This window comes from Argopecten irradians, chromosome 14 (assembly GCF_041381155.1).
Source record: "Argopecten irradians isolate NY chromosome 14, Ai_NY, whole genome shotgun sequence".
Taxonomy (NCBI): Eukaryota; Metazoa; Mollusca; class Bivalvia; order Pectinida; family Pectinidae; genus Argopecten; species Argopecten irradians.
The window spans coordinates 5,298,744-5,321,598 of NC_091147.1; the positions used below are offsets into that span (position 1 = coordinate 5,298,744).

Below are 22,855 nucleotides of genomic sequence, written 5' to 3' on the forward strand. Positions count from 1 at the left end.
GAGGTGCGAGAGAATTTATTTTCTATTTCCCATAAGAAATTATACCATGGATGTACATTCACACCATTGTTACAGACGTTAAGCCCATTCTCTTGTCCCGAGGCCGTTTCACTTTAACGGATCTGTCTCGTCAAATTTCATGTGCAGATTCCCTAGTGGCCTTTGTTGGTGCGTATTGGCATTTGGTAGCACGAGATCTATGAAGATCGATGGCCGACAGGCCTGCCTATCTTAGACTTACGACAGCTACAGTTAAAAGTTAGTTACCAGCTATTTCTCAGAAAGTATCAAATGTAAGGGGATCCTTCTCAAATTTTCACCATGTAGTGTTTCAACCTAGGTACTGTAGATAATACTTGTATTTTGGTACCGATCGGTAAATCAAGATGGCTGAAAAGGCCACCATTTTGATTTTGATAATTGAAGTGTCGTTTATCTTAGTCATCATAGAATGTACGAGCAAGGATTCTCCTACACTTTCATATTTAGTGATATTGTATGTTAACAAAGTTTGAAAAAGCAGAGAAAGATCCTCTCTTTGTTGTTGGGTGCCAAGATCTCTCTGGGATCTCTTGTACTGCTTAATAGGTCCTATATTCATAATGCATGTATTTGGTAAGGCTAGTGTGGAAAAGTTTATTTGCTTACCAGGCAGCGTACAATGCATTATCTGATGTGCATTTCACAACGACCCGATTGCAAACTGACACCTTATGCACTTGCATTTGAGTGTCTAAAAAAGTTTATTTGTACAAAGTTTCATTGAATTTGCTTCAGTAGTTTTGTAGAGTAAGTCAAACATATGAATTGGCAATGGACACATGACGGACGAAAGGCGATTAGAATAGGTGATTCCAACCTCCCATAGATAAAAGGTACGCCTAAATTTCTATTTAACCACACTCATTTGGCTCTATAGACATTTTTTCCTCTATACATATAATTATTTAATACTGAGTATTATATATATAGAGAGAAAATATATAGAGCCAAACCCCTGTGATTTAACTGCTTCATTTCTTACATGCATAATGTACGTATTTATTGAATGCCAGGGAAAGTTTATTAGATTTTGCATAAACGATTATAGACAGTGTGCATTGTATTATACGACGCTGATTTCTACAACGATCCGATTACAAACTGATACCTTGTGTACTTACGAAACATTTAGTCGACTTTGTAACACTGTCTTCGCTGCTTATCCGTTTTCCGGCCTGGTACAAACAAACCCCTGACACCAAAATCTGAAATTAACAGCAAACTTCTACAATGAATAAATGGGGATAAAGGACTGATAACTACACGCAGGCTAATTTTTGTTAAAATTAATAAGAAATCACACCATGACCTTGCTCGACTACAACTTAAATTATTATTGTCCAATTTCAACTAAATTTTATAAATTGTTTTATATCAATGAGATCTCGGTTGAGTTCAATAATGGTCAAAATTCGTCAATATTTGCAAAGAGTTACGGGACTTTAAAATCGTTAAAACAGATAAATACATGGTTTCCACTCGACAACTTTAGTATTTATTGTCTGATTTCAACCAAATTTGGTATGTTGCTTTATATGGATGAGATCTTAGATGGATTTAATACTGGTCACAATCCGTCCATATTTGCAAGACTTACAGGACTTTAAAATAGTCGAAACATGGTTTCGCTTGACAACTATAGAATTTATTGTCCGATTTCAACCAAACAAGCTGGTTATTTACATTGTTTTCAACTTTAAATAACTATTTTTTGTGGCTGTGCAGTGTGCAGGCGACACATCCACTTTCGTGGAATTCTTGGCGGTGTAAGAATCAAGTTGTTGCGTCGTCATTATGGGGCGTATTAATGTGTGTTATATCATCAATAAAAAGGCCTGAATGGCTGATTTAACTCGTTAGTGGTTGGGCTGGTTACGCAAGACTTCTAAACGCCCGTGAACAGATAAGTTGATTTAAGGAAGACCTCTAATATATCCTATGTTTGTGTCTGGTGTGCTGGGAGGCTATGTTTTTTATATTCGTGTAGTTTTTCCTATTATTGCATTTTATAGTGCTGTCTCACGGAAGATGCCTCCAAATATACCACACAGCATACCCCGTCTGGTCATAATATACTGACAAAGTGCGAAACAGTCGTCCCACTCCCTGCATGCTGAACTCTAAACAGGAGCAGAGACTACTACTTTAATAGGAGCGAACGTTCTTTGATTTGGTTTGGGTTATTAGATTTTGAAGGACCGCCTCCCACAGATACGATGTGTTGCGTGTGTGGTTTGGCTGTAGTATATCGTGTGGAACTGTTGTCCTTTTTAGTGTTACCTCACTGAAACATACACCCAAAGAACAAACACACCCCGCCTGGTCACAAAATATACCTAGAACGGGCGAACCAGTGTCCAATGTTTTCGATAGTCGCACCATTTATTAATCATGAATGTTCCACTTCATAATCTGAGGCATCATAGGTTCTTTAATATTCCTCGTTTTACATCAAATCTTTTCGGTAATAGCTATTGTCCTGACATCATGCGAAATTTAAACTCGCTTGATATTGATATGACTTAAACGCCATCATTAGGTATATTTAAAAGAAAAGTTGTATAATGCAAATTCCATTCCTCTTCTATGATAACTATGATAAATTCACTGATAAGTTAATTCAAGATCCATCATGCTCATATTGCTGACATATTGAAGACTCTACTCATTTCTTTTACTTCTGCTCCATTTTTAGGTCATCTGACCCGAAGGGACCTATTGTCATCGTGCACCGTCCGTCGTCGTGTGCCGTGCGTAAACCTTTCCTTTAAATCGCTACTAGTCAAAAGGTTTCTAATGGATTTTAACCAAATTTGGTCAGAAACTTCCTTAGGGGAAGGGGAACAGAATTGGTATAAATGGTGACTCTGACCCCCCTGGGGCCTGAGGGGCGGGGCCAAATAGGGGAAATTTTGATAAAAATCGTTCAAACGCTATTGTCAAAAAGTGTTCAACAGATTTTAAACAAATTAAGCCAGAAACACCCTTAGGGAAAAGGGAAAAGATTTTGTATAAATGGTGACTCTGACCCACCTGGGGCCTGAGGGGTGTTCAAGCTAATGCCAAAAATCCCATAGAAACTGCCCACAGCCGAATTTTCTTGAAACTTTGCATATTGAAAGTACTAGTTGACCCCTTAAAATGACAATTCTTTTTCCTTTTGTGATTTTAAAAAGGCCCAAAGGGCCTGAATTCTTTGAAGTCATTTTCATTAAAACTACCTGCACAAACATGCCAAAAAAGGTTAGCCTTTGTTAAATATTCTACATTTTTATTCATAAATCATTTGAGTAGATCATATACTTTATATTTAAGTCATTTCTTTTAATTTTTTAACGGAAAATTTTGTTTGAAATAGTATTTTTTACGAAAAAGTAAGACTTTTTGGAAAAATCGAAAACGAAACATTGCTCTTTGTCATCTCATATCACCCTGTTACTGGGTTTGTCCACAATTTTACCCCATTTAAAAATACTCCTACGACATTTTCTGTCAATGTGTAAATCAGGTTCAAAATTAAAATCCGGGAAAACTGTTTTTGAGTGACTTCAAAATGTAGCAACGGACCACTTCTACCAAGTTATACATTTCCAGTTTATGATTCCACCGTCCGATATAAGTAGAAATCAGTATACAGTAATAATTTTTGATGCTAAATATCATGGTAACACCTTGTAAAATATTGGTTGCCATGGTAACCAAACGGAGGCCTCTGATTGTGTGAAATTTGAATGATGTCAGAATTAAGTGAAAATTGGTATATAGAGGTTACGAGGTATGCTGAATAACATGGTAACACTTTCAAAAAGATCAGTTGCCATGGAAACAAAATGGAGGTCTCTGATTGGGTGAAATTTAGATATTATTAGATATTAGTGAAAATTGGTACACTGTACATATGGGTTATGGGGTATGCCGAATGAGATAGTAACAGTTTTTAATACATTGTTGCCATTGTTTCGAAATAAAAGCCGTCTGATTGCTCAAAATTAAGATTGTAGCCTTTGTGGTGCTGGTATTATTTCTAAATTATACATACTTTATTTGAAAATCAAATATAACTCTGTTTCTCTCTTTAATTATTCTTAATTCAATTTAAAATATTTTTTATCTACATAAGAGAGATGGATAATCTTATTTTGCGTTTAAGGTGCTGACGAAAATATATTTCTTTCCAATAATTATTTGATTTCTGATATGAAAAGAGAAACTATTTGTTTCACCCAAGAGCATATTTAGTTGTTAGTCTTTTTTGCACTGTTAAGATTCATGAATAGAAATGCAATAATGTTAGAGTAAATGTGTTAGTTAACAAAAAAATTTATCACCAACTGTTGTTTCATTATGGTGTCTTTGCTCAATTTCAAATTTATGGTCAACTAGGGCAACATTTCAGCCTTTAAAATGCTATTTTCCCGGATTTTTTTTTATTTTGTTTTTGAAAAAGTATAGGTTATAAGATTATATCTATAGCATGTTTTTAAAATGGTTTAAAAGTGTGGACAAAATCGATAACATGCCAAATATTTCGAGCAAACCCAATATCCTCAATTTTTATCCTGACAAAACTTTTTTTTTGCTTCAAAATAAATTTGTCGTAAAAATAATTCGTAAACAGAGGAAAATTCCTTAAAAATGCTACTAGTCATCAAGTTTCGAAAGAATTTCAACCATATTTGGTCTAAAGTATCTTTATGGGAAGGGGAACAGATTTTGTATAAATGGTGACTCTGTGATACCCCTGGGGCCTGAAGGTCGGGGCCCACTAGGGGAAATAAAGGAAAAGTCCTTCAAAACGCTACTAGTCATAAAGTTCTCATTAGATTTTGACCAAATTTGGCCGGAAGCATTCTTAAGGAAAAGGAAACAGATTTTGTATAAATGGTGACTCTGACCATCTGGGGCAGGAGGGGCGAGGCCCAATAGGGGAAATTTTGATAATTCTTGCAAATGCTACTAGTCGGACAGTTTTGAATAAATTTCAACCGGATTAGGTGTAAAATATCTTTAATGGAAGGGGAACTTATTTTGTATAAATGGTTACCTTGAGCCTCAAGGGGCAGGAGAGGCGGGTCCCAAGAGGGGAATTAGAGGAAAATTCCTTCAAAACGCTACTAGTCATAAAGTTCTTATTGGATTTTGACCAAATTTGGTCAGAAACATCTTTGGGAGAATGTGAACAGATTTTGTATAAATGATAGCTCTGACCGCCCCCTCCTCCCTCTTGTTATAATTTGTGGAGATGATTTTCATATGACCGTTAAGACCCATGGGCCTCTTTGTTAAGTAGGCCTACAGATTTATGAATTTATTTTATCCAAAGTCACTCAATATCTTTCGTCAACTAATCGTTTTTGATGATATCTTCAATTTCTCTATGTTATCTTTCATGTTATTCAATTTTATCAAAATACTTGTACATTATATATGTATATAAGATATCTCATATAGTATTCATGATATCTTATTTAATTTTCTATATAAGATATCTTATATCGTATACAAGATATCTTAATTAATATATAAGATATCTTATATAATTGACATCTCGTTGCTATATAAGATACATAGATTGAGATTTCGTAGCATTTAAAACCAGAAACTAATTTCTCCCTCCAGAATCATTCGGAGCACTTCGGAACACATCTTAGAATCGTTCGCAATGACAGATATGGCACTGAAAGGGATAATAAACCGCTGTTTGGTTGCATTCAACGATGTTTTGAAAACACAGAAGCAGTTAATTTCCATCACTCTAGTTGTCTATTCGAACATGGCGACAATAAATATATTGGCTATAACGGTGACCTATCTATACTAGTCCGCTAAACCTGCCTATATTATTAGGTTTTTTTTATTTTTTAATTTGCCTAATATATATTAGGCAAAACAAAAATAAAAAATAAAAAAGCCTCATAATATAGGCAGGTTTAGCGGACTAATATCTATACATGCATACTTTTGTCTCGTTCAACCAAACGCTTGATACTGGCGTAGCATGCGAAGCCAACACGAGTCTGGCTGAACGAGTAGTAGTCTACTTTACAACTCTCTATGACTTCCGGTAGGGAGACTTCATTTCTGGGCCTTTGTTGAAATCTCGTTCCTTTATAAGATATCTTATAAAGCAACGAGATTTCAATTATATATGATATCTTATATATTATATAAGATATCTGATATATTATAGAAGATATCTGATATATTATAGAAGATATCTTATATAGATAACTTAAATGAGATATCTTATATACGATATAAGATATCTTATATAGGATTTATTACAAAAAATATATGAAACCTTATATATTATATAAGATACCTTAAATATTAAATAAGATATCTTATATATTATATGAGATATCTCATATACTATATGATATATCTTATATTTCAATCAAGATATCTTATATATATATGCAGTGAAATTAAGGATCGAATTTGCTCTTCGAATAAATGTCATGTTGGCTTGCCATACTTACCATTAACCCGGTGATGATATGGAGAGAGATTACAAATGGTACCTTTGTTAATTCTAAGCAAAACCCGATTACACCGAGGACCACCAAAATTATCCCAAGGGAAGACTGGACTTTAGCCCTGAATAGGAACCTCCGTGATATCTCACCTCGCTTGTGTTTGTACGACTCTGGAAAAGTGATTAAATTCATTATAATATTCTTTAAATTAAATTATGGATATGAAGGATAGGTATATTTTATCCGAGAGTTACAAAATGTAGTACATGTAATACCCGAGGATTGCGAGAAGACAGAATATCCCTATCCTTCATATCAGCCGACCAATAATAAAAATATATGTTCGAACAGTAACTATGATGATAGATCTTTTAATATAATATATATTAATATCAGTAGTCTTAGACTAGTAAATAGCTAAAATGTCCTGAATTTCTGCAATATGTATCAAAGTATGATGTTATAAGTATTGGGGAATCTAAAATGGATTCGGCGGACGTGATTTGTATGGAAGGATATTGAAGGATATACAGCATATTCTAACATAGAACCTCATTATCAAATGTACAATCAGGAGGTATAGTTGTAGATGTAAAAAATGAATATGTTAAATATACCCCTGTTATAAACACAGACAGTAATCACATCTTATGGTTGAAAACAAATGGTAATATTTTTTATATAAATGGCCATATATTATTTGGTATTGTTTATATACCCCCAGCTAACTAGAAGTATTCTTCACCTGAACTATTTGAAAAGTTAGATCATGAAATATTAATCCATAATAATGAATATAAACACATTTGCTTACTAGGAGATTTCAATGCTCGGACTGCGGACTTACCTGATTATGTGTTCTTAGAAGACGATGAAGAATTTATCAATTTCTCACATGCTAATTTATTAAGGGATAAAGAAATTCATAAAATAAGAAAATCAGAGGATAAAATAGTAATATTGCTACGGTAAACGATTACTAATGCAATTATTTAGATATATTCATTATGAATGGATGGACCGGTGGACCAGAGGTGATTTTACTTGTTATAACATAAGTGTAATTGATTATTGTTTGGAAGCTACGGCTTCCTTAAGTTAGTAAAGTACATTATTACTCTACCATAATGTCAGATGTACATTATCCTATAAATGTAAATATAACTATGAAAAAAATGAAAGTTTTAAATAATGCCCATGTAACACATACTAATAAGCATAACAATACTACAAAAGAGCCTAAACAATGGAAAGACGATCGAAAAGAAGTTTTTGTAGAATTTGTACACAACAAAGCAGATCAAATCGATGAATTGATAAATATGTTTGATAGTTCGATCATGCTGTTGATCAAATATGTAAAATATTTATTGACGGCGCTATGCATGCATTCGGAAACGCAAGGTTTAAAACAAATAATGGAAATGATATTTAAATAAAAGTAAAAAACAAAAAAAAAATAAAAATAAAAAAGCCATGGTTTACACCAGAATGTAAAATAAAAAGGAAAGCTATAGAAAGGCAAAAAGGTCAAATAAAAAGGATGGTACCGAAATGTCGCATGCAGATCTTAAAAATAAAGAATGTTTATAAAAAAGAACGCTAAAATTGACTTAGCAATTAAAAACCACAATAATCGGGAAATGAAAAGCCAGCTTGAAAAAATATGAACATACTAGATACCACCAAAGGCGAATTACTTGAATATTATTTAACAGAAGAAGAGTATAAAGAATTGTCATGTGTGTAAATTGCGCGGGCAATCAACGAACTTTACTCAAGCCCATTTAGCACAATTTTCACAGATACTCGACTATGTTGAATGCGAATGATGACACATTCGATGTTACAAAGTGTAGATGAATTACAAGAGTTTATTTCTCCTTCCATAAATAACTTCGCTTCATATAATGAACCTAAAAAACCAGAACAATAAAGTTAAAAATTATAAAAAAGTGTAAAGGCCGCACTACCTTTGTCGGATGGAAAATTTTAAAAGGGTTTCTTAAAAACAATAAAAACAAAAGTAGAAAATATATATATGTGACGGCGACTGACAAAATGGGCCCAGATGCGGTGATTATGACGTCGGATTAAATGACGTTATAAAGTTACGCACATTTTTTGCCGACATCACCACGTGTATTTGCGGAAACTCTCAATAAACTACGGTTCATTAAGCCCGCATTTTATGTATAAATTTAACTACCTGTACAGTATCAATACATAATATGAAGGGTTTGTTTGTTTGTTTGATTTATTAAACGTCCTATTAACAGCTATGGTCATGTAAGGACGGCCTCCCATGTATGCGGGTGTGTTGCGTGTATGTTGTGCGAGGTGAGTGTACTGGGAGACTGCGATATGTTTGTGTTGTGTCTTCTTGTATAGTGGAACTGTTGCCCTTTTTATAGTGCTATATCACTGAAGCATGCCGCCGAAGACACCAAGCAACACACCCCACCCGGTCACATTATACTGACAACGGGCGAACCAGTCGTCCCACTCCCTGTATGCTGAACGCTAAGCAGGAGCAGAAACTTCCACTTTTATAGACATTGGGTGTGTCTCGGCCAGGGGACAGAACCCAGAGCCTTCCTCACAAGGGCGAACGCTCAACTCAAGGCCAAAAGTGAGGCGGTGCCAAGGGAGGCATTAGGAAAGATAAAGTCAGTTAGGAAGAAGAGAAAAGATAATATGAAGGGTAGACTGGTGAGTATCAAGTGATCAGTATATACATGGAAGTACTTTCGAACAAAAATATAAATAAATGAATAAATATAGCTGCGAACAGCACATTAGAAATGATATTGAGATTGTTTTTCTCTTCGTTAGTAGAGATAGCAATTAATATATTAAATCAATCAAAGATAAGAGTGAAATAAATCCTGACATATCTCAATCAGTTGTTAATGCAGTTATTCGACTGAAATTCCAATATGCCACATGTCAGGGGATCCGGACAAAAATATTTATAAATAAATTTAATACAGTTAAACATTTTTTAATCTTATCTAGCAATATTGTTTCTCCACAGATATTCTGGAAATTCTTTGCTTTGCTCTTTCACAAGTTAATAATATTTTGCAATATGTCGTAACATATTTAAAATAAAATATCGAAAATCAAAGTCGTAAAAGTCTCTGAAATTATACCGAATACATTGATATACATCTAACAAACATATCACGAGTGCGGAAACTTAAAAGGCAAACCACAGGTGTTTGATTCTGTATACATATGTAATTCTAGTAGAGAGAGAGAGAGGGGGGGGAGAGGGGGAGAGAGAGAGAGAGAGAGAGAGAGAGAGAGAGAGAGAGAGAGAGAGAGAGAGAGAGAGAATATCTTCCGAGCCAAACAACTGTATATGATCTTTAATTTTGTATGGGAATAAGTTAAGTTTCTGATCAGTGCACAAGATGTCTATTTTCTTGTAGAACTATGCGACGATGATAACAAGGAATACGGTATTTATAGTGGACGCCCGTATAAATATATGTAGTTCAGTACTTATGCTTTGGTCACAACCCCTTCCGATTATCAATGTACTCCCGGCATGAATTTTAGCCATTTTGCCTGGTCTCCGGTCGGACATCAGGCATGGCCAGCCGGTGTCCGGGGCTCTTGACTTAGACAGCATCGGGGACGTCCCCCAAGAGTTTTAATTCGAAGTTAAAATATCTTCGGTATCCCGTAGAATTTCATAATCGGCAAATTATAATTCACATTCTGCTTAAACATTGTCCGATGTCCAGCCGGGAACATCCTCGATACTCCAGGGGTTCCGATCAATAACGATCTCTTCACCCCTGGACTATCTCATAGTGAAATTGAAGGCAGCTCAGCGAAAAAACATTTTACCAATTACACTCCAGCAAAGATTCCCTTTGAAGACTAAATTACCTGTTCTCTTCTGTTGCCTCGAGTTTCACTATGAGATTGCTAGTCCAGGGGTGTAGAGATCGTAAGTGATCGGAACCCCTGGAGTATCGAGGATGGGCCGGGACATCGCCTGACATTTGGCCGGGCCTTGTACAGGTGTCCTTCGTTGTCCGTAATCTACTAAGGCGGTATTAGTACGATGTCCAGTGAATAGGCCGGTTATCGCCCGGACATCATATGATAATCGGCCGATTAGCAGATATGTTAGGTCATATTCACTGCCTCACCGGCACCCAAAAAAATCTCTTAGGAAACAGACGCCGTACGATTACCGCACGGCCTCCTTTTTATGTATATTATGTCCGACATATTTTTTGGCCGGTGTTGTCCGATGTCGGAAAATGGCCCAAAAACAGCAGTGTACTCCCGATTACCCTCTATCTCCGGATAGCGGCCGATCATTGTGACCAAAGAATAATTTTGATGACATTATACAGTATGTTGTGCGGGGAGTTGTCAAGGGACGAAGATGATTTATACACATTTTTACATTTTGTTGATGATCCCGCACTCCAACCCCACCCGGTCTAGTTAAATCACTCATCAAGGCCGAAATCTTAGGGTGAAACATTATTTTCAGTTCATCCATATCATCTAGAAAGAGCTTTATGTAGAAAAACTATTTTAGAAACCACAGGGGTCTGAGAATTTGTTACAATTTATATCAATTTGTTTGTGTACCAGAGTGTATATATATTGGTTTTAGGGTTTTAATTCTCAGATCCCTCTGTTTGAAACATGTTTTGCGTCTTTTTCTTTTCAATCGTGTGTATTGCAATTTCTCTTTAAGTTTTTATCCGAAATATCTAAAAAGTAGAACCCCAATAATTAGGTTTAGTTCTTGAATTGTCTAGCAGATATATTGAAAGGAAAGAGTCTGAAATGTAAATGCGATCAATCGTTTCTTAAATTCGGTCACTCCATCCACAGGTTTTTGTTTTATGTGCCATATTGTGTCAGTATACTAAATTTAGTAGTATATCTACATGATATAAAATAAAAAAAATGTGTGGATCGGAGAACAACGAGCACTTCCTGGTTCACAATTTAAGAAATGTAAATATTCCACATTTAACAGAGAAGACATACATCGTTTTAGTATTTTAAATGTTGATCTTATAAAGAAACACAACAGTTATTGAGCTGTATTGCCTTTGTTTACCCTATAAACAACCTCCTTTCCCACCACCATTTCCTGAGTGCTATATATTGTGACCATTTTGCTCGATCCGAGTACAACTATGAACTGTCCACATCATATCGTCTAAAACATTAAACAAACCAGCACACTACAATCAGATTAAGAATCACTGATACAAAAACAGGATGGATCTTGAATGTATAGATATAACAAAAATATATATAGAAACGTATAATTGTAGGCCGTATTGTGGATAAGATAGAACGACATTATTCCGGTCATAAGGAAAGAAACATAGGGAATTGAAAATATATATAACTAGTTACCAACGTCAATGGGGACAACCTACGTCATCGGAAGTGATATCGGGCACACAAAAACAATGAAAAAACGCCCGCTTCAAGATGAAAAAATCGCCTGAAATTATGACATAAAAGCAATGCATCTTCTAAACCTATCGCGCGTCAAAGACAGTGTATTGTTAGAGACTCTGTGAAACTATAAGATATCGTCAAACTAGCTCAGATAATGCAAACACCTCGACACAATATTTTTTGAGAGCAGGGATATCGGTCACATTTTATTCAATAAAACGTAACAAGTTGTAAAAAAAATAAATTTTGCTGCCACAAAACCGTCCCGTTTACTAATATGTAATATATGACTATTGAAAGAAAATATTTCATTCATTATATCTTCTAGTGGAGAAACATAGACGGTGCTTAATTAGAAATTATGAAAGTGATATCGGTCACACTTAGAATTTTAGGGGTAACGGTCACATCCAAAATTACGAAAACTGAATATAACAGCATTGTACATGTAGTCGTTATTTAAGCAGCATGCGACTCCAGTGGATACGCCGCAAAAAATACCTTTATTGAATTTATCTGATCTTGAAAGACGACTTTTAACCCACTATCAGCAAATGGTTGGCGAGCAATTGAAATCGCCTTTCGTCCATTGCTCGTCATCCGTCCGTTTTTTGTTTCGACAGCGTGGCTATCGGTCACAATTTATTCACTCAAAATATGTCAGGTGTAAATTTCGTAACTTTATTGTTATTTACTGATATAAATTACCTTATATTTCAAGTAGTAACTATAGTTCATTTTATCCGCTTCAAAAGTGACGTACCTGTATAATTGGCGTTTTGTTGTTTTTGAAAAGAATGTCGTTCACATGGTAACGGTCAAATCCAAAGTTTTTGAAATGGTTTGTCGCTTCGTAAAGATTGCTGAAATATTGCAGTTTTGTTTTCCTTATCTAATCATTCAAGAGGAAATACTACCGAGATACATGAAACATCATTAACTATTATCGTAACTATTTTTTTGCTGAATACTTTGGTTATTCGTACACTGTATATTGTTTTGTTTTTGTCTATACATGTATTTGTACATACCCATTTGTTCTTGCATTGCCTTTGCGTGGAATGCTTGCTGAAGCAAAGTGGAACTGGGGCAACCCTTACCAAGACAAATTACATCTCCATGTAGTACCATTGTACTAATTTGAAGTACGTTTCTGTGTTAAAGTAATTATAATTTAAAAACTTCGCAGTGACAATATATAATAAACTACATAAAATTTAAAGATGTAAAGGCATCCGATGTAAACAAAAGGAAAACCACACTGATCTATAAGCAACAGAGATACGTGAATACATGATAGACAGGATCACTGAGGGTTTTTAGCTGATAGCGTTTGTACAGTTCTTCATGACAGTTCACTGATAGTTTCTCCAAAGATTTTCAACTCAATAATTTGCTTTATACAAATAAACACACAATAACGATTGAAAAGGTAAATAGAATATATCTTAACAACAATATCACAAATGATCATACGCAAACAAATTATAAAAGCAAATCAGTCGATAACAAGAGGCCCAGGAAATATCGTGACGTCTACCATTGGATTTGCAAATTAGTCAATTTGATATGTGGGTCCAATATCTTTAGCGCTTCATGTTGAATTAGCCGATGTCCAGTTGGCATTCATGCTCCCCTAATTTTCAACTGGACGCATTTTCATTTGATAACAATTGTATGATATTTGCATATCTAAGGAAAAAAGCAATATCGTCAAGGACGAAACAACTATAGTTTATGTGATCGATGGCACACAAATTATGACGTTACATGAAAATAGGCGGATAGCAGATCATGCACCCCTGAATGTCAAATGCACTTGGTAAGTATAAATAGTGGGGTTGCAGTGAAAAAGTAAATATATCTACATGTATATGAATGCTATTAAGCACTGTGGTAGTCAAAAATTTCCAAGATAGCCAAATATTCATTATTTTGTAATATTATCTGTCCCAAAAATGAGCATTAATAAATACAACCCTATGACATAAATGAATATCAAAATATCTATATCAAACAAGATATTTGATAATTGTATGTCTACATGGCAACGAACTTCAAGTTGTCGACTACCGCGCTTTAATTGGTGCATTATGCACAACTATGGTAAAGAGAGAGATAGTACTTAAAAAATTCCAGAAAGGTCCATTAAGTACATAAATATGGGTAATAACTCCTATATGAAAACCAAAGATGACTACCAGTTGGCCATTGTGTCAATGGATCGGTCCCAAAATGAAATATGCATAACTATGCTCACATGTGGAATTTGAACCATAGCAGCAAGTTCCATTATTAGAATCAAGAAATATGACTTTCTAAACATGGAATTTAAAATAGATCCTTAATACTCTCTGGCAAATACATGTATTTGTATCGAAATAAATATTGTTTTCTTGTTTCCCATCTCGATTTCTGATTGATCCCGAAATATTTTATACATAACTGGATCTACATATGAAACCCCTCCAGGACTTTCAGAGAAATAACAGAAACAAAAGACGGATGGATGACAATGGGGGAAAGGTTTTTTATAGCTCGCCAACCATTTGCTGATAATCGGTTAAAAAGTCATCTTTCAAGATCAGATAAATTCAATAAAAGTGTATTGGCGCTTTTCCACTGGAGTTGCATGAATGCGTAAATAACGACTACATGTACAATGCTGTATTATTCAGTTTTCGTAATTTTGGATGTGACCGTTACCCCTAAAATTCTAAGTGTGACCGATATCACTTTCATAATTTCTAATTAAGCACCGTCTATGTTTCTCCACTAGAAGATATAATGAATGAAATATTTTCTTTCAATAGTCATATATTACATATTAGTAAACGGGACGGTTTTGTGGCAGCAAAATTTATTTTTTTACAACTTGTTACGTTTTATTGAATAAAATGTGACCGATATCCCTGCTGTCAAAAAATATTGTGTCGAGGTGTTTGCATTATCTGAGCTATTTTGACGATATCTTTTAGTTTCACAGAGTCTCTAACAATACACTGTCTTTGACGCGCGATAGGTTTAGAAGATGCATTGCTTTTATATCATAATTTCAGCCGATTTTCATCTTGAAGCGGGGCGTTTTTTCATTGTTTTTGTGATTTTCTGGATATTATAAAGGTATATCCATAAAAAAATTGTATGTGCTAAATCATTTTTTTGTGATTTTGAATTTATTTTTTAATGAAAATTATGAGATTTAATAACCGCAAAAGAAAGTAGGTTTACAGTTGTCTGCAAATGTAATATGTATAAAACTATTGTCTTAGTCAGAAAATGACTTATATAGCTACAAAATACAATAAATAATAGTACAATATTTAATGCAATAACTAAGTGGCTATTGTCTTAGTCAGAAAAGTATCAAAGACTTATATAGCTACAAAATACAATAAATAATAGTACAATATTTAATACAATAACTAAGTGGCTATTGTCTTAGTCAGAAAAGTATTAAAGACTTATATAGCTACAAAATACAATAAATAATAGTACAATATTTAATACAATAACTAAGTGGCTATTGTCTTAGTCAGAAAAGTATCAAAGACTTATATAGCTACAAAATACAATAAATAATAGTACAATATTTAATACAATAACTAAGTGGCTATTGTCTTAGACAGAAAAGTATCAAAGACTTATATAGCTACAAAATACAATAAATAATGGTACAATATTTAATACAATAACTAAGTGGCTATTGTCTTAGACAGAAAAGTATCAAAGAGTTATATAGCTACAAAATACAATAAATACAAGAGTAATAGTACAATATTTAATACAATAACTAAGTGGCTATTGTCTTAGTCAGAAAGTATCAAAGACTTATATAGCTACAAAATACAATAAATAATAGTACAATATTTAATACAATAACTAAGTGGCTATTGTTTTAGACAGAAAAGTATCAAAGAGTTATATAGCTACAAAATACAATAAATAATGGTACAATATTTAATACAATAACTAAGTGGCTATTGTCTTAGACAGAAAAGTATCAAAGAGTTATATAGCTACAAAATACAATAAATACAAGAGTAATAGTACAATATTTAATACAATAACTAAGTGGCTATTGGGAAGATGTCAAAAGAGGATCAGCTCTAAGTGATAGAGCTGGTACAAATTAAAGAATATATCGGACATTCCCATGTGTGGAGCAGTCGGCGAAAATACATGGATTTGTCAACTTATCTGTTGGTATTCTGTTTCACACATAGAGTACATTATCATTACCAAATTTGGTTTGTTTCTGTGTCTGACATATAAACCATAATAACATTGTTACAAGCAAAGGGGAGATACTCATACACTTACATGTAAAGGGGAGATAATTATACATATTACATCTAAAGGGGACATAATGAAATATTAACATGTAAAGGGGAGATAGTTATACATTTACATGTAAAGGGGAGATAATTATACATATTACATCTGAAGGGGACATAATGAAATATTTACATGTAAAGGGGAGATAGTTATACATTTACATGTAAAGGGGAGATAATTATACATATTACATCTAAAGGGGACATAATGAAATATTTACATGTAAAGGGGAGATAGTTATACATTTACATGTAAAGGGGACATAATGTTATATTTACATGTAAAGGGGACATAATGTTATATTTACATGTAAAAGGGACATAATGTTATATTTACATGTAAAGGGGACATAATGTTATATTTACATGTAAAGGGGACATAATGTTATATTTACATGTAAAGGGGACATAATGTTATATTTACATGTAAAGGGGACATAATGTTATATTTACATGTAAAGGGGACATAATGTTATATTTACATGTAAAAGGGACATAATGTTATATTTACATGTAAAGGGGACATAATGTTATATTTACATGTAAAAGGGACATAATGTTATATTTACATGTAAAGGGGACATAATGTTATATTTACATGTAAAGGGGACATAATGTTATATTTACATGTAAAAGGGACATAATGTTATATTTACATGTAAAGGGGACATAATGTTATATTTACATGTAAAGGGGACATAATGTTATATTTACATGTAAAGGGGACATAATGAAATATTTACATAATCACAAAGGGGAGATAATGTTATATTTACATGTAAAGGGGAGATAAATGATGTATCACATTTACTGCAGAAGCAACAATCTTAAGTGTTACATGTAATTAATTTAATACAATTAACAAATTAAGAGCTTGGAAAAACATCATTTAACGCATGTCATGTTATGGTGATAGTTACAATTTGAAAACAGAAAGAGTTACAGTGTGATATAAAGTAAAGAAAACGTCCTTACAGAATAATGTAATGGTGTTATAACCTACATTATGCCTCAACAAACAATGATAAGGGTGGATATAATGACAGTGATAGTAACCCCTAAAGTAACAAGGATATATCATGATAGTTATGGTAGCCCCTGAAGTATCGAGGAAATATCCTAAAATTCGGCCGCACTTGAAAGTAAGCCTTGCATTCCAGGAAATTATCTAAACGTCTACAACCGTATTTTATTATATGCACAAATACATGCATATGTATAAATAAATGCATATTGTATTAATTATCATAACTAATTCATGTACTTTTTATATATTTGTTTCATTTTAGTTTGATTATTCAATTTAAACATCGATGAAATGTTTCAAAAGTAAGCTGGTCTCATAAGTAAGCTTATTATACCTTACAGTATAAATGACTTCCAAAATTAGATGGGTTTGGAAATAGGCCGGTCTTGAAAGTAAGCCTGGGATTTCCTACCAGAAACAATTATAAGCCGCGTGTTATTGTCAAGATTTAAGGGTATAACAATAGTGATAGTAACCCCTGGAGTATCGAGGAAATATAACGACAGTGATTGTAACCCCTGGAGTATCGAGGATATATAACAACAGTGATAGTAGCCCCTGGAGTATCAAGAATATATATTTACATATGTCCCTATATAGTCAACGGGAGGGTTCAAATTAGCGTAAACGCAATGACGTATGAATACAAAAGCAGTGCAGGTTCGGACTACTTCTAGTTCACGCTTCGATAAGATTTTGCGTCATAAGTTGACGGATTTTAAAATAACAATAAAGAGTTTTTATTACATCCAATTAGATATGTATTTGACATCAAAACAAAACATCTGTTCAAGCATTGTAACGGTGATAAACTACAAAATGAATCGCTGGTCAGGGCTACAAGGGGGCGTCTTGGCATTCAAAATAGGCCTACACACACGTAAACACTTGTCTATCCTCCGTACAATAAAATAAAAGTCATGACTATGGAGAATTACGTCTAAATCGCGTTCTTAGACCGATACATACATGACAAACATTCAGCAGCTCAACGGTCATACCATCAAAAGGCTATATCACAGTCACTTTCTTCGGTTGAAAATCAAATATGGCGGCTCGCTCCACTTCGGACCGCATCCCTACCCTGACAACGATACATACCGGTAGTCGTTCCGCCTTGGTTATCTCAATTTTTATTCGAAATGGACATTATTGATATATTATCAAATTGAAGAAAAAAAAATATATGTTAAAAATAATTGAAAAGTGTCATTGTTGTATTTCAAACCAAACTGCAGCTATAACATTCAACAATCTGAACTATATCTTCGTTCATCTTGACTACTGTAGTTACCCAACTTAGCAACCATCACCGTTTTAAATTTTACGTAAAAGTAGATTTATTTATGTAAATATATAGATTGAACAGTGTTTTGATTGCGTTAAAGGTGGTATGAACGCAATGACATAACGCACAATGTTCGGTCACTTTTACGTTAAGCCGGAATTTCATTGGAAAAAGCGTTGAACAGTAAAATAATATAAGCGCAATACTATTTTTTTTAATTGAAAAACAGAAAGGATATATTTATTAAATAACTGGAGGACTTTTATCAAACTGTCTGCAATATATTTTTTCTATTGATGCGTTTTTGTTGAGAAAATGACGTTTTTTGGCGCGACAGATGTAACACGCACCTGTATGCGGTTTCAGTTAGAGTGTCACTGTGGTCATACTGAACACCACATGGCGGTAAAATCTGACACAGAGATTCCCCGAAAACGCACTATAATGATGTCATTTCGTTATAATGAATTGTGACGTCATACTTCAAAATGGTGGACTTTGTTTGTAGACGTGCCGATCGACAGATCAGAAGAGAAAAGATAAAAAAGTGAAAAACTACAAATACACACAGTACAAAACGGTACTAATACATGATAAAGAGACATAAATTGTTAATATAAAAATACATTTTTCTTCTATTTTAATAACATGTCAGAAAATATAGACTGCGACGTCGTTCTACTTTTTTTATCGAACAAAACCTTTGTCTTGCAGAAATGACACAAAATGAAATTTTTCATATTAACTGTTCTGTCACGCAAGTTCACGACGTTGAAAGTGACTTTATATGAGGAATTATGGTTTCTATTCAGAATGAAATAATACGTTTTTGCTCAAATATACGTGTGCGAAATCTCTCTACTGAAAAATCAAAAAAGTATTCGAAAAATTGTGTTTTTTCTTTGTCTTGCAGGTTTGCCAAATGTCGGAAAATGACGTCAATTACGCTCGTCAGTGTTATAAAATAAAGACGTCTTTTACTTTCAATAACGTTACATAAAAGTGACCGAACATTGTGCGCGACGTCATTATTTGGGATTCAGACATATTCTACATGTAGCGCTAACGCGCTACATTGTATATGTCTGTGGTTAACCACATTGAGGTCATTAAACTAATTTAACAGAAATATAAAATCACTGTATTACAATGTCTATCTATATCAGCAGATAGTAGCCCCTGGAGTTATCTAGGCATATATATCGACAGTGTCAGTAGCACCTGGAGTATCATAGGATATATGACAACAGTGATACGTAAACCCTGGAGTACCCATAGGATATATTAAGGACAGGTGATAGTAACAAATCGGAGTTACCAAGGATATATAAACGACACAGTGTTAGTAATACCCTGAGTAAAAAGGTTTTATATAAAGACTGTTTCTTAGATAACACCCTGGAGTACCAAGGATATATAACGACTTGTGATAGTATCCCCATGGAGTACACTAACGGTTATATAACGCGGACAAGGATGAGTAACCCACCTGGGAGTACCAAGGATATATAATAGACAGTGATTAGTAACAATTGGATGTACCAATGGTAAATATAAACGACAAGTGATATGTAACCACTTGGTGTAACAAGGATTTATATAAACGAACAGTTGATTTGTAACCCCATGGAGTCAAGTACCTGATGGATATATTAAAGACAGTTTTTAGTGATCACCTCCTGGACGGAGTACCATGGATATATAAAACGTCAGTGATTGTTAACCCCACTGGAGTAACAAGGATATATAAAGACAGTGTTAGTTTTCCTTTGAGTTATAGGTGAGCAGATATTTTAACGACATGTGAATAGTAACACCTGGTGTTTCTTGGATATATAATGACAGGGTTACGTAACCCATGGAGCACCAAGGATTATATAAACGACAGTTGATAGTATTCATTGGAGCTACTAGAGGGTGGATATTACGAACAAACGATAGTAACCTCTGGAGAATCAATGATGATATATAAGCAATTACAGTGATAGGGGTTGACCCTGGAATATCGGAGGATAATTCATGTATGACAAACAGTGATAGTAGCCCTTGGAGTATCTAGGATATATGTACTACATTGCTTAGCAACCCTTGACAAGTGAGGATATATATTTAACGACAGTGATTGTTATCACCCTGTAGTAATCTTGGATATATATAAAACAAAAATAACACTGTGATAGTCAATCCCTGGATATAAGGGGGGGATCACATATAAAGAAAGTGTATCACAACCCTTCAGATAACTGGGGATATCTAACGAGAGAGATTATTTTTGAAACCCTCATGAAGTATGCACAGAATATTATAAACGATAGTGAAAGTATTCACACATGGAGAATCGAGGATATATAAAGAGACAGTGATACGTTACCCATGGTGAGTATCTAGGATATATAACGACAGTGACAACCATTGATAGTAAAACCTTAGGAGTATCTCGAAAGATATATAACAACGATAGCTACTGTTGTTGACGGAAAAGATATCTACTTCTGACTGATGTTATATAGAATATCACAGTCCGGATTATAAAAAACGCTCTTCGCAGCGAGTCCCCTCCCGCGCATACCAAACCCACTGGAATAGTTATCCACAGGCTCTCGAGATCATTCGACAGTCGCTGAAGTAATCCCTGGAGTATAGAAAGGACTAACTGATGTTTTTGTAGTAGGTTAATATAAAGTATGTAAAGGACAATATCATTAATTTATATGATACAAAAAAAAGCGTTTGGTATTATAATTTTCACTTTTTTACAATATCAATCTACATTGTCCACTCGTTCAACACTAGACACTATTCTTTAGCCGTATGATGCAGTGCCGCTTAGACATCTTGTCACCGCAACAAAAATACTTTTCTTTGTTGTTTATTTTTAATACCAAATATCGGACAATATATACCAAACAGAAGGGCAGTATGAGAATTGAAGTGTATTGCCAGTAACTGGACCACGAGGGACGATAAAAACAACTGAAAATCCGATGTTTCACTTTCTTCTTGTTTTCTCCACACACTCCGTAAATGCTATTGGAACAAAGGACTCAAATCCCCATTGCTCCGTTTGATTCATGCGGTGAGGAACGCTCCGTATGTGACTCATATTATGTTCAGAGGACGTATACCGCAATATTCTGGAAAGAAAATTAGACAAATATTAATAAAAAAAAAAATTAATCTGGCCCGATGTTTCAGGCTTCCTATTAAATTTTATAGCAAAAATTAATTGTTAGCTACTATGCAAATCCTCACTGGTGGTAAGACATACTCGTTAGAGAATCTTAGACATCAGGAGTTTATTTAATAATAAATTTTATGTATACGTGAAGATTTCTAAGCTTGCTAGCATTTTATTCAAATAAAATCCATTAGTTGAGAAAGATATCAGAAATTTTAATCAAATTTGGCCCCTGCCACAGCCATATGGAGTTCACAATGTTGATTTTGTACAAAAGTCCATTGTATCCGCTTCAGTAATTTTGGAGAAGAATTAAGATGTTCCACCACCGACAGAGCCAAAACGATACTCGTTATTTGAAAAAAAAAAATGTGTTTAAATCGTGTTTGTATATATCTAATTAAAATAATTTAATTGATTTTGCTTTTGTTGTATACGCAATCAGTACTTCATTCCATATAGGTTGAGTGCCACAAGAATATTTTAGGGATGTAATTAATTAATTATTTTTATATTCTTATCTTGAAGTAAAATTAGAAGCTCAAACTTTTCAATGGTGGTAATGGTGTAAACTTACTTTTGTAATTGGAAAAAAAAACACTTATTCGTCTGTTATTGTTTTTTATAGAGGGATAAAATAAACATTTAGTCAACGATGGGATGCATCTTTAAATAAAATACACAGTGTTTATGGGATGACGAGAAAGGACACATGGACATATTCGGGCTAGAGTAATTTGAGAATAGGGTGAAATCAAGTTCATAAGAAACTGGGAGTGAAACCCAGCCCCAATAATAGTGACGGCTTATAAGTCATCAAGTTGGTGGGGGCTATTCAAAAAGAGCCTGATATCCGTGGTTAAGTAAGTAAATGCAGTTCAGTTAACATTTCTTGTTAACAGCTATTCTCTCAGAAGATAAGTTTTTTAGGGATTTCTACTCAATATTTCAATATGTCAGGTTCCACGCTACAGGGAAATTGTTGATGCACTTTTGGCAATTTTGGGTCCAATTGCTTTGTAATAGCATCAGCACGCACCAGATCAG

At 34.0% G+C, this 22,855-nt stretch overlaps 1 long non-coding RNA gene across 1 annotated transcript in view; it reads right to left on the bottom strand.

The window, feature by feature from the left end:
* Positions 1-1,000: 1,000 nt before the first annotated feature.
* Positions 1,001-22,855, bottom strand: part of LOC138307199 (uncharacterized) — a 37,289-nt gene continuing 15,434 nt past the window's right edge. The window contains exons 2-3 of the long non-coding RNA XR_011205945.1: positions 6,525-6,691; positions 1,001-1,247 (exon numbers count right to left, since the gene is read on the bottom strand). This is a non-coding gene — a long non-coding RNA (uncharacterized lncRNA). The remainder of the gene's footprint in view (positions 1,248-6,524; positions 6,692-22,855) is intronic.